Below are 14830 nucleotides of genomic sequence, written 5' to 3' on the forward strand. Positions count from 1 at the left end.
AGATATACAACACTGTCATGAAACAATCTTAAATACACCAATTGAATTTGAAAACTGGATATTTGATGATATTATTGAAATTTTATATCAATATTAAAATAATAAGTAATAGTTGATATTAAATTAATTTTAAAACATTTTGGATCAGATCAGATATTGTGGTTATGTTTACTTTAAAAAGTGCTCATCTTAAAGTCTGTTTAAAACTGGAAAACCCTGGTCCTTGAATTTCTTTCTCATAAAATGAGGAAGAGGATTAAATGCTACTTTCTCTGCTCTGTTGTTATGTAATCGCCACTCCCTCTTGTTTTCCTTCTCAGAATCTTACATTATTACAATGTGCAAGTAGTGGTGTTGCTTGTGGATAGGGCTTTATTTAATCCCCGTGCAGATAAAGCATTCTGGGGCTCAGCTAGATGGCCCAGTGGACCCTAGCAAGTGCTGGGGTTGTGGCTCAGCGGTTAAGTGCTTACCTAGCATGTTCAAGGACCTGGGTTTGATCCTCAGCACCACAAACAAATAAATAAAGGTATTATGTTCAACTACAACTAAAAAAAAAAAAAAAAAAAAAAAAAGCCTTTCTCTTTTCCTAGCCACTTGCTATTCCTAAGCAGGGTTTTTGTTTTGTTTTGTTTTAAGTGGGGTGGGTACTAGGAATTAAACCCAGGGTCTCACAAGTGGTAGGCAAGTGTTCTACCACTAAGCTACATTCTCAGCCAATTCACTTTTATTTTGAGACTGGGTCTTCTTAAATTACCCAGGCTGGCCTCAAACTCATGATCCCCCTGCCTCAGCCTCCTGAGTATCTGGCATTACAGGCTTGGGCCACTGTACCTAGTTTGAGCCAAGTCTTGACATTGACAACCAAGAATTTATAGATGAGAATGAGAACCAGTTTCTGTATTTGAAGCCCTAATTCTTGAATAGGTGATAGCAGATTAATACCCAAGTGGAAACCAGAAGCAGTAACCACTGGAGAGTAATAGTGATTTAGTTCCTCCTTAAGGCTGCATAACTTGTAGAAAAGAAAGCAAGACCCTGCCCCGGGGTATATACAAATAATGTCAGGTAACTGGTTGACACAAAAGAAAATAGAAGAAAATTCAAATCCATGGGATTTGTCTCTGGAGAACTGTACACCACACAGAAACACTGAATTTTTTTTTTTTTTTTTTTTTTTTTTTTTTTTTTTTTTTTGGTACCAGGGATTGAACCCAGGAGCATGTAACCACCGAGCCATATCCCCAGCCCCTTGTATATTTTATTTAGAGACAGGGTCTTGGTGAGTTGCTCAAGGCCTCAGTAAGTTGCTGAACCTGTGATCCTCCTGCCTCAGCCTCCTGAGCTACTGGGATTCCAAATGTGCACCACTGTGACCAGCTATACTTGAACTTCTTAAACTCCCAGGGTCTCCTAAGAGCAGTTTCAGACTTCCCACTGATGGGTGCCATCTGTGAGCATCAGTGATAGTCGCCCACAGGTAGTGAAAAGGAGAGGGAAAGAAGACTCTTGCCAATAGTCTCTTGAGTAACATGCTATAGTTGCTGGCAAACTTCTTCTAAAGAAAGTGAAGCTTAGGCTTGGTGCAGTGGCCCATGCCTGTAATCCTAATAACTCAGAAGGCTGAGACAGGAGGATCATAAATTTGAGGCCAGCCTCAGTAACTTAGTGAGGTCCTAAGCAATTTGTGTGACCCTGTCCCAAAATTTACAAAGAAAACAAAACAAAACAAACCTCAAAAACAACAATAAAAAACCTGAGGGCTTAAGTCTTGAATGTAAGCAGTGTGAGGCTGTCTAAAACAGTGTATTTCCCAGGAATTTAATTAAATTCTGAGAATAAATGAACAGGTGTTACAGAAACTGTAGGATTGGGTTGAGTTGGGCTCAGTGGCACATTTTTATAATCCCACTGGTTGGGGAGGCTGAGGCAGGAGGATGGTGAGTGCAAATCCAGCCTTAGCCTTTTAGGCCCTAAGCAACTTAATGAGACCCTGTCTCTAAATAAAATATAAAATATAAAAAAGGGCTGGGGATGTGGGTCGGTGGGTAATTGCCCCTGGGTTCAATCCCTGGTACCAAAAGAAGAGAAAAAGAAAAACTATAGGGCTCTTTCCGTGCCTAGAGCAGCCATGGCTCGTGGTCCCAAGAAGCATCTGAAGCAGGTAGCAGCTCCAAAGCATTGGATGCTGGATAGATTGACTGGTGTGTTTGCTCCTCATCCAGCCACTGGTCCCCATAAGCTGAGAGAATGTCTTCCTCTCATATTTTTCTAAGGAACAGACTTAAGTATGCCCTGACAGGAGATGAAGTAAAAAAGATTTGCATGCAGCGCTTCATCAAGATTGATGGGAAAGTCCGAACTGATATAACCTACCCCGCCGGTTTTATGGATGTCATCAGCATTGATAAGACTGGAGAGAATTTCCGTCTGATCTATGACACCAAGGGTCGTTTTGCTGTTCATCGCATTACACCTGAGGAGGCCAAGTACAAGTTGTGCAAAGTGAGAAAGATATTTGTGGGCACAAAAGAAATCCCTCTCATCTTGTGACTCATGATGCTCGAACCATTCGATACCCTGATCACCTAATCAAGGTGAATAATACCATTCAGATTGATTTGGAGACTGGCAAAATTACTGACTTCATCAAGTTTGACACTGGTAACCTGTGTATGGTGACCGGAGGTGCTAACTTGGGAAGAATTGGTGTGATTACCAACAGAGAGAGACATCCTGGCTCTTTTGACGTGGTTCATGTGAAAGATGCCAATGGCAACAGCTTTGCCACCCGGCTCTCCAACATTTTTGTTATTGGCAAAGGCAACAAACCATGGATTTCTCTTCCCCGAGGAAAAGGAATCCGACTCACCATTGCTGAAGAGAGAGACAAGAGATTGGCTGCCAAACAGAGCAGTGGGTGAAATAAATGGTCTATAGGTGATATGCCTAGAGAGTAGAGGTCTTTGTACTTAATTAAAGAAAATATAGCAGGATGAATTGAAAAAAAAAATAAAGAAAAACTATAGGGTTGGAAAATGGGTTTTTGTTTCTTTGCTGTTTTATCTTGGCCTCCTGATGGTGCTCTACTTGTTTGAGGTTGTTGGAAATAGGTAGCCTACATATGTGCTCCCTTGCAACTGTACATTTGTTTAAGAGAGAGGAGAAATGCTCTTAGTTGAAATTGTTTTGGCCTCAGTGCAATTGAAATCTCACACACACACACACACACACACACACACACACACACACACGATTGTTCTAGACGACACCACCACCAGAAACTGCTACTCCTATCCCTAATGCTCAAAATCCTGCAAACTTACTTTCTTTTTCTAAAGGATGGGGTGGACTTCCCTGAACTATAACTTTAATGTGACTTGCTAATCACCATGAAAGACTTCAGCATTCATGGTTCCTGAAATGTCTAGTGAAGAAAACCAGACTGGGCTTCCATGTTTACTTCAAATAGCTTTACATCCTTTTCTTTAATAATTGGAATGATAGATGTTCTAGTCCAAGTATTGATTTTTTTTTCAAATCCTAAACAATCCTAGGGAAAACCAAACCAACCAACCATGATAATACCTCACTCTTTGTCTTTTGCAGAAGCCATCTATTTAGCTGAGCTCAAAAAGAATGTTATGGGTTGAGGGTAGAACTCAGTTGGTAGAGGCCCTGGGTTCAATTCCCAGCATCACAAAAAAAAAAAAAAAAAAAAAAAAAAAAGAAAGAAAAGGGTACAAAAAGAATGTCATTTGGGGGAGTGCTATGGCAAAACATAGTCAGATACCAAAGGGCTGCAAAAAGTTTTGGGTTTCTGTGTTTCCTCAAGAGCATAACAATAGCTTTTCAAGAGAAGCTGCATAGCAGAGCGATTGTGATTATGGACCCTGGAGCCAGCATGCCAGGGGCATATCTCAGTCCTACCACCCAGCATGACTTTGAGAAAATTTCCCTTCTTGGGCCTCATTTTCCTTATCTATATACAGCAAGAATGGTCATATTGTGCTTGGCTTAAAGGTTTGTGGTAGGAATTATTTAGTATGGGTGAAGGACTCAGACAAAGCCAGGAAAGCTGGCTGTGGTTGTGCACACCTGTAATTCCAGTGACTTGGGATGCTGAGGCAGAGAGATCTCAAGTTTTTTTTTTAATTTGAATTTATTTATTTATTCTAATTTGTTATACATGACAGATGCATTTCGATTCATAGTACACATATATACCATAATTTTTCATTTCTCTGGTTATATACAAAGTAGAGACACCATTCATGTATTTAGGGTAATGATGTCCATCTCATTCCACCATCTTTCCTACCCCCATTCTCCTATCCAGAGTTAATCCATTACTCCCATGCTCCCCCCACCACCTCCATTATGGATCAGCATCCACATACCAAATAAAACATTCAGCCTTTGGTTTTTTGGGATTGGCTTACTTCACTTAGCATAATATTCTCCATCTCCATCCATTTATCTGCAAATGTCATGATTTTATTGTCTCTTAATGCTGAGTAATATTCTCTGTGTATATATACCACAGTTTCTTTATCCATTCATCTACTGAGGGTCATCTAGGTTGGTTCCAAGGTTTAGCTATTGTGAGTTGTGCTGCTATAAACATTGGTGTGGCTGAGTCACTGTAGTATGCTGTTTTTAAGTTCTCTGGGTATAGACTGAGGAGTGGGATAGCTGGGTTAAATGGTGGTTCCATTCCAAGTTTTCCAAGGAATCTCCATACTGTTTTCCAAATTGGTTGCATCAATTTGCAGTTCCACCAGCAATGTGTGAACGTGCCTTTTTCCCCACATCCTCACCAACACTTACTGTTGTTTGTATTCTTAATAGCTGCCATTCTGACTGGAGTGAGATGAAATTTTATAGTTTTTATTTGCATTTCTCTAATTGCTAGAGATGTTGGACATTTTTTCCATGTTTGTTGATCGATTGTATATCATCTTCTGAAAAGTGTCTGTTCAGTTCCTTTGCCCATTTATTACTTGGGTTATTTGTGGGTTTTTTTTTTTTTTGTGTGTGTGTGTTAAGTTTTTTTAGTTCTTTATATATCCTAGAGATTAATGCTCTGATGTGTGTGTGGTAAAATTTGTCCCCATTCTATAGGCTCTGTCTTCACTTCACTGATTGTTTCTTTTGCTGAGAAGGAGCTCTTCAGTTTGAATCCATCCCATTTATTGATTCTTAATTTTATTTCTTGCACTATAGGAGTCTTGTTAAGGAAGTTGGGGCTTAACATGACATGATGAAAGTTTGGGCCTACTTTTTCTTCTATTTGATGCAAGGTCTCTGGTCTAATTCCTAGGTCCTTGATCTACTTTGAGTTTAGTTTTGTGCATGGTAAGAGAGAGGGGCTCAATTTCATTTTTCTGCATATGAATTTTTAGTTTTCCCAGCCCCTTTGTTGAAGAGGATATCTTTTCTTTATTATGTTTTTGGTGCCTTTGTCTAGTATGTATTTATGTGGGTTAGTCTTTGTGTTCTCTATTCAGTGGTCTACAAGTCTATTTTGGTGCCAAAACCATGTCGTTTTTTTAATTATAGCTCTGTAGTATAGTTTAAGTCCTGGTATAGTGATGCCTCCTGCTTCATTCTTGTAAAGAATTGCTTTGGCTACTCTGGGTGTCTTATTTTTCCAGATGAATTTCATGATTGCTTTTTCTATTTCTATGAGGAATGTCATTGGGATTTTGATTGGAATTGCATTAAATCTGTATAGTGCTTTTGGTAGTATGGTCATTTTGACAATATTAATTCTGCCTATCCAAAACAAGGGAGATCTTTTCATCTCCTAAGGTCTTCTTCAATTTCTTACTTTAGAATTCTGTAATTTTCATTGTTGAGGTCTTTTACCTCTTGCTTTAGAATCTCAAATGTGAGGCCAGGTTCAGCAACTTAGGCCCTATGTAATTTATCCTTATCTCAAAAAATAAAAAACAAAAAACAAGAAGGGCTGGGGATGTATTTCAGTGGTTAAGTGCCCTTGGGTTTAATCTCTAGTATGCACCTGCCACAATCCCCCAAATAAAAGAACAGGGCCAGGTATATGAAGAGTGCTCAGTAAATTCATATCACTTAACAAAATTATTCCCAACACCTTGCCTGCCATTGAGCTGGGGCTTTGGTATCAAAGATGATTACTGTGTCTCCCAAAGAACACCTGCTAAGGGACCACTATCATGTATGGGAGAAAGGCATCTTTGTGTTAACTTTTAATTTAGAGTATAGGGCCCATTAAGTTGTTAAGCTGTGAGACTAGAGGCTAGTCAGCTTTGAGGTGTTCATGGCTTGTAAGGGTACTAACAAATCTGTCAGCTGGGAACAAAGTTCCCAACTGTGAGTTCTCACCTTGGCCAAGTTCTAATTGGATTATTAGGGGACGTTCCCTCCTTTCTGAGAACACAGGCTACCTTGGCAACCTCAAAGACTCTATTGCTAAAAATTTCTGTTATTTATTTTCTTTCTTTCTTCCTTCCTATCTCACCTAGGGCCTCATGCATACTGAGCTACACCTCCAGCCCTGTAATTTTCTTCAGTGAACCCTTGAGCTATTATGCCTAATAATAACTTAGTTGACTCAATAATTTATAGATCCTTGATCATGAAAATGTTTAATTAGATATTAATCAGTTTTTTTTTTCCAGTTCTGTGAATTGAACCCAGGGTGCTCTACCACTGAGCTACATCCCCTGACCCTTTTTATTTTTTGAGACAGGGACTCACTAAATTACCAAGGCTGGCCACAAACTTGCAATCCTCATACCTTGGCCTTCCAAGTCTCTGGGATTACTGGTCTGGGCCACTTTGCTGCTTATTCTTTAGATTCACTATATTTTCAAGCTATTTAAAATTTTGAAAAATGGAGTAGGTCTTCCTCTGAGTTAGTAAATGCTTAGGAGGCAATTTAAAAAAAAATCTCTCTGTAGGTTTGTACAGGGCTTTAGATATAATAGGTACTTAATAAATGTTTATTTGATTTAGTTTTAATCTTATTTTGCATATGATTTAAGTAAGAGGCAGAGTCCATAACAAATAATTCTCAAATAAAACTTCCCTAAGTTTTTGGGAGAGCCTCAGTCCTCAGATGGAATATAAAATTATTACCCCAAATTAGGTTTTTAATTGTTTGGATTGAAACATTTGTGAAGAATAAAAACAGCACATTTAGGATAGGTTGGGAATCATAGAACATGCCAATAGTTGATGTAGCCTGTTTTAAGCTACAATTGACTGATCATTGTGGCTTGTCTGTATATGTAATCCCCCCCGCCCCCTCAACAAAAGGAAAAAACATCCCTTCAGAGACTGGGAAATATCTCCTATCTTCCAACTTTTAAATCCTTCCCCCCTTTATGTAGGTATTCAGGAAAATCCACAAAAATGAGGATAGTTTGAAGGGATATAAAAGCCACTAACTATCATAGACAACTGCACTAAATTTTTGTTTATGGATTAATGTGTTTTTAGATAGACTATTGGAAATAATACCTGTTGTGTACCTTTGAATATATGACATTCTTAAGTGTTATGCATTTTGTAATGCTGTGCCTCTCAGACTCTAATGGGTACATGAATCACCTAGGATTTTTGTTAAAAATGCAGGTGCTGATTCAGTAGTTTGGGTTGAAACCTGAGACTCTTGCATTTGTAACAGCACCCAGTGTTCAGAGTGTGGCTGCTGCTTGTAGTGCTTCCATTGCGTAGCACATGAAATCACCTGAGGACATTTAAAAAATACTGATGCATTTCTTAGGAATCATTGACCTGGGGTGTGGCCTGAGAGTAGCAGGAATTTACAAATTTCCTTTGGTGATTCTCCTGTGTAGCCAAGACTGCTGATCCACTGCCTAGTCTAAGGGATCTAAATTGTTCTCACTAGTTCACACCTGAGGGGAAGTAACTGTTTGCAAAGTGTTATTGTTTCTGTGTTTTAAATTAGTATTGTTTTCCATTATTTTTCCTTTCTCCTTTAGACCCCATGTTTTGTAAGAATCCCTCTATTAAACAAGCTATTTTTATATAGTTTGCCACTACACTGCACTTAAACTAACTTTGAACAAGGACTTGTTTTCTTCTTTTTAAATTAATCTGCCAACTGGACTTCCTGATCAGTGTATACTAATTGGTGTTAGCACTGTGAATTCACATAGTATCCACAATGGCCAAACCTGAGTCCTACACACGTTTTCAATAGGCAACTTTGTGGATTCCATTGGACTTTCAGTGATCTTCACTCCCTTCCTATGTGGACCCCCAGGCCATTGTCCACTGAGTTCATCATGAGAGAAGCCCTCAGATTGTGCCCACTTGGGGGCATATTTCACCCTCAAACTCACAAGTGTGAGAGAGAGGACGTCCCACTGTAGCAACTGTAGCCGAGTCCTCTGCAATTCTGTGTCAGCAGTCATTATCTTTTGGCTGCCTTTGCACCCAAGCGAGCAAGCATTCCTTTTAATCTCATCCAGCTTCTTGACTTGACATGCATGAGGGTGAGGAGCTTGTGGTTGATAAAGAGGGAAGGTTATGCTAGCTGGGAAGGCTTCTGAGAAGAGCTGTATTTGTTGGGGTTTGGATAATGGTAGTGGGGTCTCCTGCACAGGAGAGGAAGGAAAGGGCAGTTCAGTGAAAATTAGGTGCTCTCTGCAAAGCTTCTGACCTTCTAAAAGAATCATGGGGCTGGAAGGCATTCCTGCTAGTGGGGAGGCCAGAGAAAGTTGGTGGATGATGAGATTACTAAAGGGGATCAAGGTGGTTAAGGCACCCCTGTAAGAGGTTGGTATTCTGTTTTTTCCGCCCCTCACTCTAGAGGCCACAGAGACTGTTTTTGGTTTTGTGATTCAAAACACTGGTGGTAGTGTTGAAGACTGGGTAGAAAGGGTTGGCAAGAAAAATAATTCTTATTAAGCTATTGAAGCATGGATGATATATGAAGAATCCGAACCAAGTGAATGATAGAGGGGTCTAGAAAGATTGGGACACACTATGATTATTTTTAATTTCAAGAAGGAATTGAGGGCCTGGGGTTGTAGCTCAGTGGTAGAGCACTTGCCTAGCATGAGGATTCGATCCTTAGCACTGCATATAAATAAATAAATACAAGTCCATTGACAAATAAAAAAAAATTAAAAAAAAAGAATTGAGAGAGAAGTGTCAGCTGTGAAGTGATAAAATATTGATTCTAAATAAAAGTTTATAAAATTACATACTGTTAGCCTTAGAGCAGTGTTTTCTAAACTTGATTTATTTTGAGATTGGCTGATTCTCACAAGGTTGCCCAAGCTGGCTTTGAACTTGTATAGTCCTGCTTCAGTCTTCCATGTAGCTGGGATTAATGCCCACACAATTGCACCCAGCTATTTCTAAACTCTAATGTACAAGAGAATCACTTGGAGAGTTTAGTGAAACTTGATTGTACACATAGAATGTTCTGTGGTTTCTGTTGGGGCTTGCCTGAAGTTTTGCAAAAGAATGAAGGAAAGGAGCAACAAATAAACAAAATAATTAGAAGAGACAACTTGAAGACAAATATCAAGGTGACGGAATTTAAACCCAACCTATCAAATAATTAAAATAAATGGCTAAATATTTCAATTACAAAGCAGAGATCATCAGACTAGGCTTTTGCCAAACACAATAATCAGCTTGCAACAGATATGTTTTACATATAAAAATATGCATAGTATAAGGGAAAGGATAGAAAAAAAAGATAATCAAACAGTAAGCATAAGAAAACTGAGCTGCAGATATATTAGTATCAAGAAGAAGAAGTAGGACCCTTGGAACCAGGACTCCAGGGAAGACAGTATTAGCTTTGTAGAGGAGAGAACTTTCTAGTGCTCATTGCTGGCCAGCTGTAGAAGGGGCTGAGCTGCCTTGTAGTTACAACAGATGTCCCTGGAGATATGCAAACAAACTCCTCAGGTAGAAAAAGCATTCTTGCATGGAGAAGTGGATTAGGTGACCCTTGTCTCCTTCCTGGAGCCTAAGATTTGAGTATAGTTGTTTTGTTTTTATAGTAATTGTGGGTTTTAATTTTTATTAATTTTTTAGGACTGCAAAACAGGAATATGCTCATTCTATAATATTAAGAAAATTTTAAAAATGCCCAGAAGAAAATAAGTCCAGATCCTTCCATCCAGAGATATCTATTGCTAGCAATTTTCTATGGAGTCCCACTTTTTAAAAATACACCTATGTAGCTCAACTTTGAGGAAGCAGTATCCTGACACTGTATTGAATCTGCTTTGTAAAACGGAGGGTAATAACATGTTCATAGGGGTAGAGTGTCGGGGTGGAGGGTTGGCATGGAGGAATTAGAGATTAGGTGTCTAAATACAGAAAAACTGAGAAATATCTAAAGTGAGAATCTCCCCACTCTTATCCTTGTACTTTCACTATCCCAGGAAAGCTCTGGGGTTTTGGTGTAATTAGATGTTGAGAATAAGCCAGAAAAGGGAGTGACTGATCTTTAGTTAGGGTGATTGATGACTGATAGATCAGTAAGGGGCCCAAGGGGAAGAAAAGGGTTGGATTTGGGGCTAGTTGGAGTCACACATGTAGAGCCACTGATGATGTTGAACAAGACAGCATTCAGATGGAGAGGAGACAAGTGAGAATTTCTGGAGTTTGATTTTTGATCCTGAATATGTAAAAAGGAACTATAAGGTAAGATGAATTGGCCATAAAAAAGTCCACAGAGAACGTTTCAAGGAAGGGAGCCACTGGCATCAAGGAGGAAAGTAGACTTCTCTTGATCTAGAAGTTTGGCCATACGATACAAAGAAACTGGGTGGCAGCTTTTAAGAAGCTGATGTGTTGAGAAAAGTAGAGTTTGGGTAGGGAAAATAGAATGTTGGCCTAGAGCATCTTGTAGTACCAGAAAGCAAGGAGTGATCAAAACAAGAAAGGATAGAGCGGGCTGGGGATGTGGCTCAAGCAGTAGCGCGCTCGCCTGGCGTGCCTGCGGCCCGGGTTCGATCCTCAGCACCACATACAAAGATGTTGTGTCCGCCGAGAACTAAGAAAAAATAAATAAATATTAAAATTCTCTCTCTCTCTCTCTCTCTCTCTCTCTCTCCCCCCCTCTCTCTCACTCTCTTTAAAAAAAAAAAAAAAAAAAAAGAAAAGAAAGGATAGAGCATGTCAAAGAGACAAGTAGCCAGTCTGAACCAGCTTGTGATGGCCAAATGGAAAAATTTGACAACAATAAATCATGTAGTATTAATTATGACCCAAAGTTCAAAATAACCATGAGCCCATACTGATATAAATAAATGATTGAGTAAGTAAGAAAATGGAAAGAGCAAAGAAACATTTTTACAGAAAAATTCCAAATAGGTATCTGCTCCCATCTACAGAGGTGGAACATAATTCACTCCTTAGAGAGGGACAGTCTACAGAATACCCAGCCAGAGCTCCTCAGAAGTGTCCAGGTCATAAAAATTAAGGAGACTGAGGAACTCTCAGAGACACAATGCTGTGTGAGATACCCTGTGTTGGATCTTATAACTTAAAAAGAACATTAATGGAAAAACTGGTGAAATCAAAATAAAGACTGGAGTTTAGTTCATAGTAATACACCAATGTTGATTCCCCAGTTTTGACCAATGAAAAAATAGTAATGAAATATGTAAACAGGGCTGGGTTTATAGCTCAGAGGTAGAGCGCTTGCCTAGCACATGTGAGGCACTTGGTTGGATCCTCAGCACCGTATAAAAATAAATAAATAAAATAAAAAGTATATATGAAAAAAGATGTAAACAATTGGAAAAGTACCCAAGGGGTTACATAGGAGTCTTTTGCAACTTTTTTTTTTTGAAATCTAAAATTATTGTAAACATTTTTTAAAAGTTTGCTTTAAAAAGCTGGGTTTGGCCAGGCATGGCAGCACATGGCCTGGAATTCAGCTACTTGGAAGGCTGAGGCATGAGTATTGTGAGTTTAAGGCCAGCCTTGGCAACTCAGTGAGACAATAAATAAATAAATAAATAAATAAATAGGCCAGGCAGTCCGAAGTACCACTAAATAAATAGCTGTGTGTGAGTGCATGTGTGTTGGCGAGGGAATGGGGAACCTGGGCTCTTTTGTAGGCTGTCACGTCAGTCATTGGCATGCATTGGCAGCTATACTAGGAGGGTGAACAGGAATATTTTATTAATGCACTAATAAGAGGGGATATAGGACGGGAAAGACTAGAAGTAAAGGCACTCAGTAAAGAAAGAGGTGAAGCTGGACAGTAGTCTAAATATTTTTGCTTGCAATCTTCTTTAAAAATGTTGAAAGATTCCAAATCCTCATTCTTAAATTAGTCAGCTAAATCAGGTTTACTCTTCAGACAGTCTGACTACTGGTGGTGCTATGCATCTTATTTTTGCTTCTAATGCACAGCTATTGTGTAAGGCCTGGTAACCTTGGGACAGGTTTGTTACCTGGATACGTTTAACGAGGACCCACCCATTACTCTCAGGGACTCTCCCTCTCTACTGAGAGAGAACTGTTCTTTTGGGGCCCCAAACGTATTTAACACCTGGAGCGATGCATCTAGTAAGTCTGATTTGGGATGGATTAGAGGACTGCTTTTCTTTTGTGAACAGGGAAAGGCAAGGGAAAAGTGAGAGTCTGAATACTGGAGGTAAGGAGAGCATTTGGAAATTAAGGACCTGGATATAGATTTAGTTAAAACCCTCTTTGCCTTCATGTATCCTGAGAATCTCCAGGTTGAAGTTTGAACCAGTTTCATAACCAAGGTGCAAGACCTGAGAGATGGAAATCTCTGGAATAGTGCCTGAGAACAAGAAAGGTTCTGAGGAAAGTGGGGCTTGCTTTGCATGGAGGCCACAGCTGAAGGGAGAGCCGGTTAATTTCTAGTGGTGCTTATTAGCACTTTTCCCTGCTGTCTCTGTCCTCTAGGGAATATGCATGTTCCCCCACCCCCACCCCCACCTGCTTTGTCTCTCTCTTTTCCTGAGTCTGCTACATTTGAGATCTTTCAATGGCAACCTGGAACACTTCTTTTAGCAAAGTGATTTTAGCAGTGTCCTCATTAAATGGCATTCCATCGAAGTGGCAGTTCTTGGATCTGACTTGCATAACTTATAGATGAAAAATCCTATAAGTAGTAGATCCCTTGAATGATCATTGTGCACAAATACATACACTCAGGTATTTTAGGGTTCTGAATGAGGCAACTTGTTTATATTTTTTAGAAATTTAAATTAATGCATTAGAAAGATTATCTTTTATCTTCTAAATTCAAAACATACATATATTTTGAAATGAATCAAGTATGCATTTACATTAAATCTATCTGTATGTTTTGCCAAATGAACAATGAAGCACTTGATTATTCTGTTTTTACTCTGGGATAAATATTATTATTATTATTTTATTTTATTTTATTTTGGTACAGGAATTGAACCTAGAGGTACTTAACCAATGAGCCACATCCCCAGCCTTTCTAAAATATTTTATTTAGAGACAGAGTCTCACTGAGTTGCTTAGGCCCTCCCTAAATTGCTGAGGCTGCTTTGAACTTTTGATCCTCTTGCCTTAGCCTCCAGAGTTGCTGGGATTACAGGTGTGTGCCACTGTGCCTGGCACTGTGGGTTAAACATAATTGAGTGCATTTTTAAAAAATTATATTTAAGATGTATTACATATAGCATATATTGTTGACATTACCAGTATGCAAAGGTTATTTATAAATCTCATTAATTTCAAGAGTTAATAAAAAGGTACTTGTATGATTCAGGAACTGATTTCAGATAGTAAAATGATCTGTCTCACATTATAAATTCTGCTCTATTTGTTACTTTTTTGGATTTACTACCTGTGGTCTCTATAGGATTAATGAATTAAGGAAATGTAGAACTGATTGGCATATGCTCACTGCCCAGGAAAATCTGTTCTTTTGTTGTATAGATATATCTTGTTGTCATGCAACATCTTTCCATTACTTTTGTGAAAAATATTTCACCATCATGGGCAATTACTAAGACAGCTCTAAGTTTCTAAATGGTCAGTGAAGATTGATAGGTGATCTTACCCCTCATTAGCAAGGTGAACTGGATCTTTTAGCTGGACCAGGGCCTAGGCATTCTGACCTGAAGTCCACAGAGCTTCAAATGCTCCTTAAGTGGGCTCCAGAGGAATCATGAACCACATCAAAGTATTATAGTGTGGGCCTGGGTTCTCATATTTCATCAGAGAGTCAAAGAATTCTGTGCCCCCAAAAGGTTAAGAATTCCTTTTTGTTCCATTTTGTTGCTGAACAGGATTGGGTTGGATACAATGGTGTTTTCAAAACACTTGGAAATCATAATGCTCATGTTTGTATTGCAGTAGTTCTTCCGTCACATACAGTATTCACTTGTAGAACAATTTCTCCTGTACTTCCCTCCAGTATTTTTAGATGTATTACAAATCTAGTGTAATCCTACATCTGTTTCAAATTAGCCTCTCTAATTAAAATTACAAACCAGTTTGAGGGCCCAGGGAATCTCAGGTGTAATTATAATCTGATGTTGATTCTGAATTTCTTTTTGGGTAAATATTTGTTGTATTTATCATTTCCTCATGTTTAAATGGTATCAGAACAATTAACAGTTTACAGAGGAAAAAATGTAACTTCTTAGTTAATTAATTTATTTATAGTGCTGGAAGTGGACCCAGAGTCTGGAACATGTGAGGCAAGCAAGGACTGTATTACTGAACTACACCCTCAGACCCTGAAAAATATAATTTAATATTAGCAGTGCACATTTGTAGCCTCCTGTGGCAAATGGAAATTTTGAGTAAATGATATTTAAAATTT

The 14830-nt window shown here is 38.8% G+C and overlaps 1 protein-coding gene and 1 pseudogene across 3 annotated transcripts in view; both read left to right on the forward strand.

Annotated features, from left to right (window-relative positions):
• The window catches only part of AFF1 (ALF transcription elongation factor 1), a 202728-nt gene that overhangs the window by 49941 nt on the left and 137957 nt on the right, over nucleotides 1-14830 (forward strand). The window lies entirely within an intron of this gene.
• LOC308654572 (small ribosomal subunit protein eS4-like) lies at nucleotides 2112-2942 on the forward strand (annotated as a pseudogene). Its single transcript has one exon. The product of its transcript is annotated as a small ribosomal subunit protein eS4-like (transcript).

The sequence above is a fragment of the Spermophilus citellus genome (genome assembly GCF_964194105.1).
Source record: "Spermophilus citellus genome assembly, chromosome: 8".
Lineage (NCBI taxonomy): Eukaryota > Metazoa > Chordata > Mammalia > Rodentia > Sciuridae > Spermophilus > Spermophilus citellus.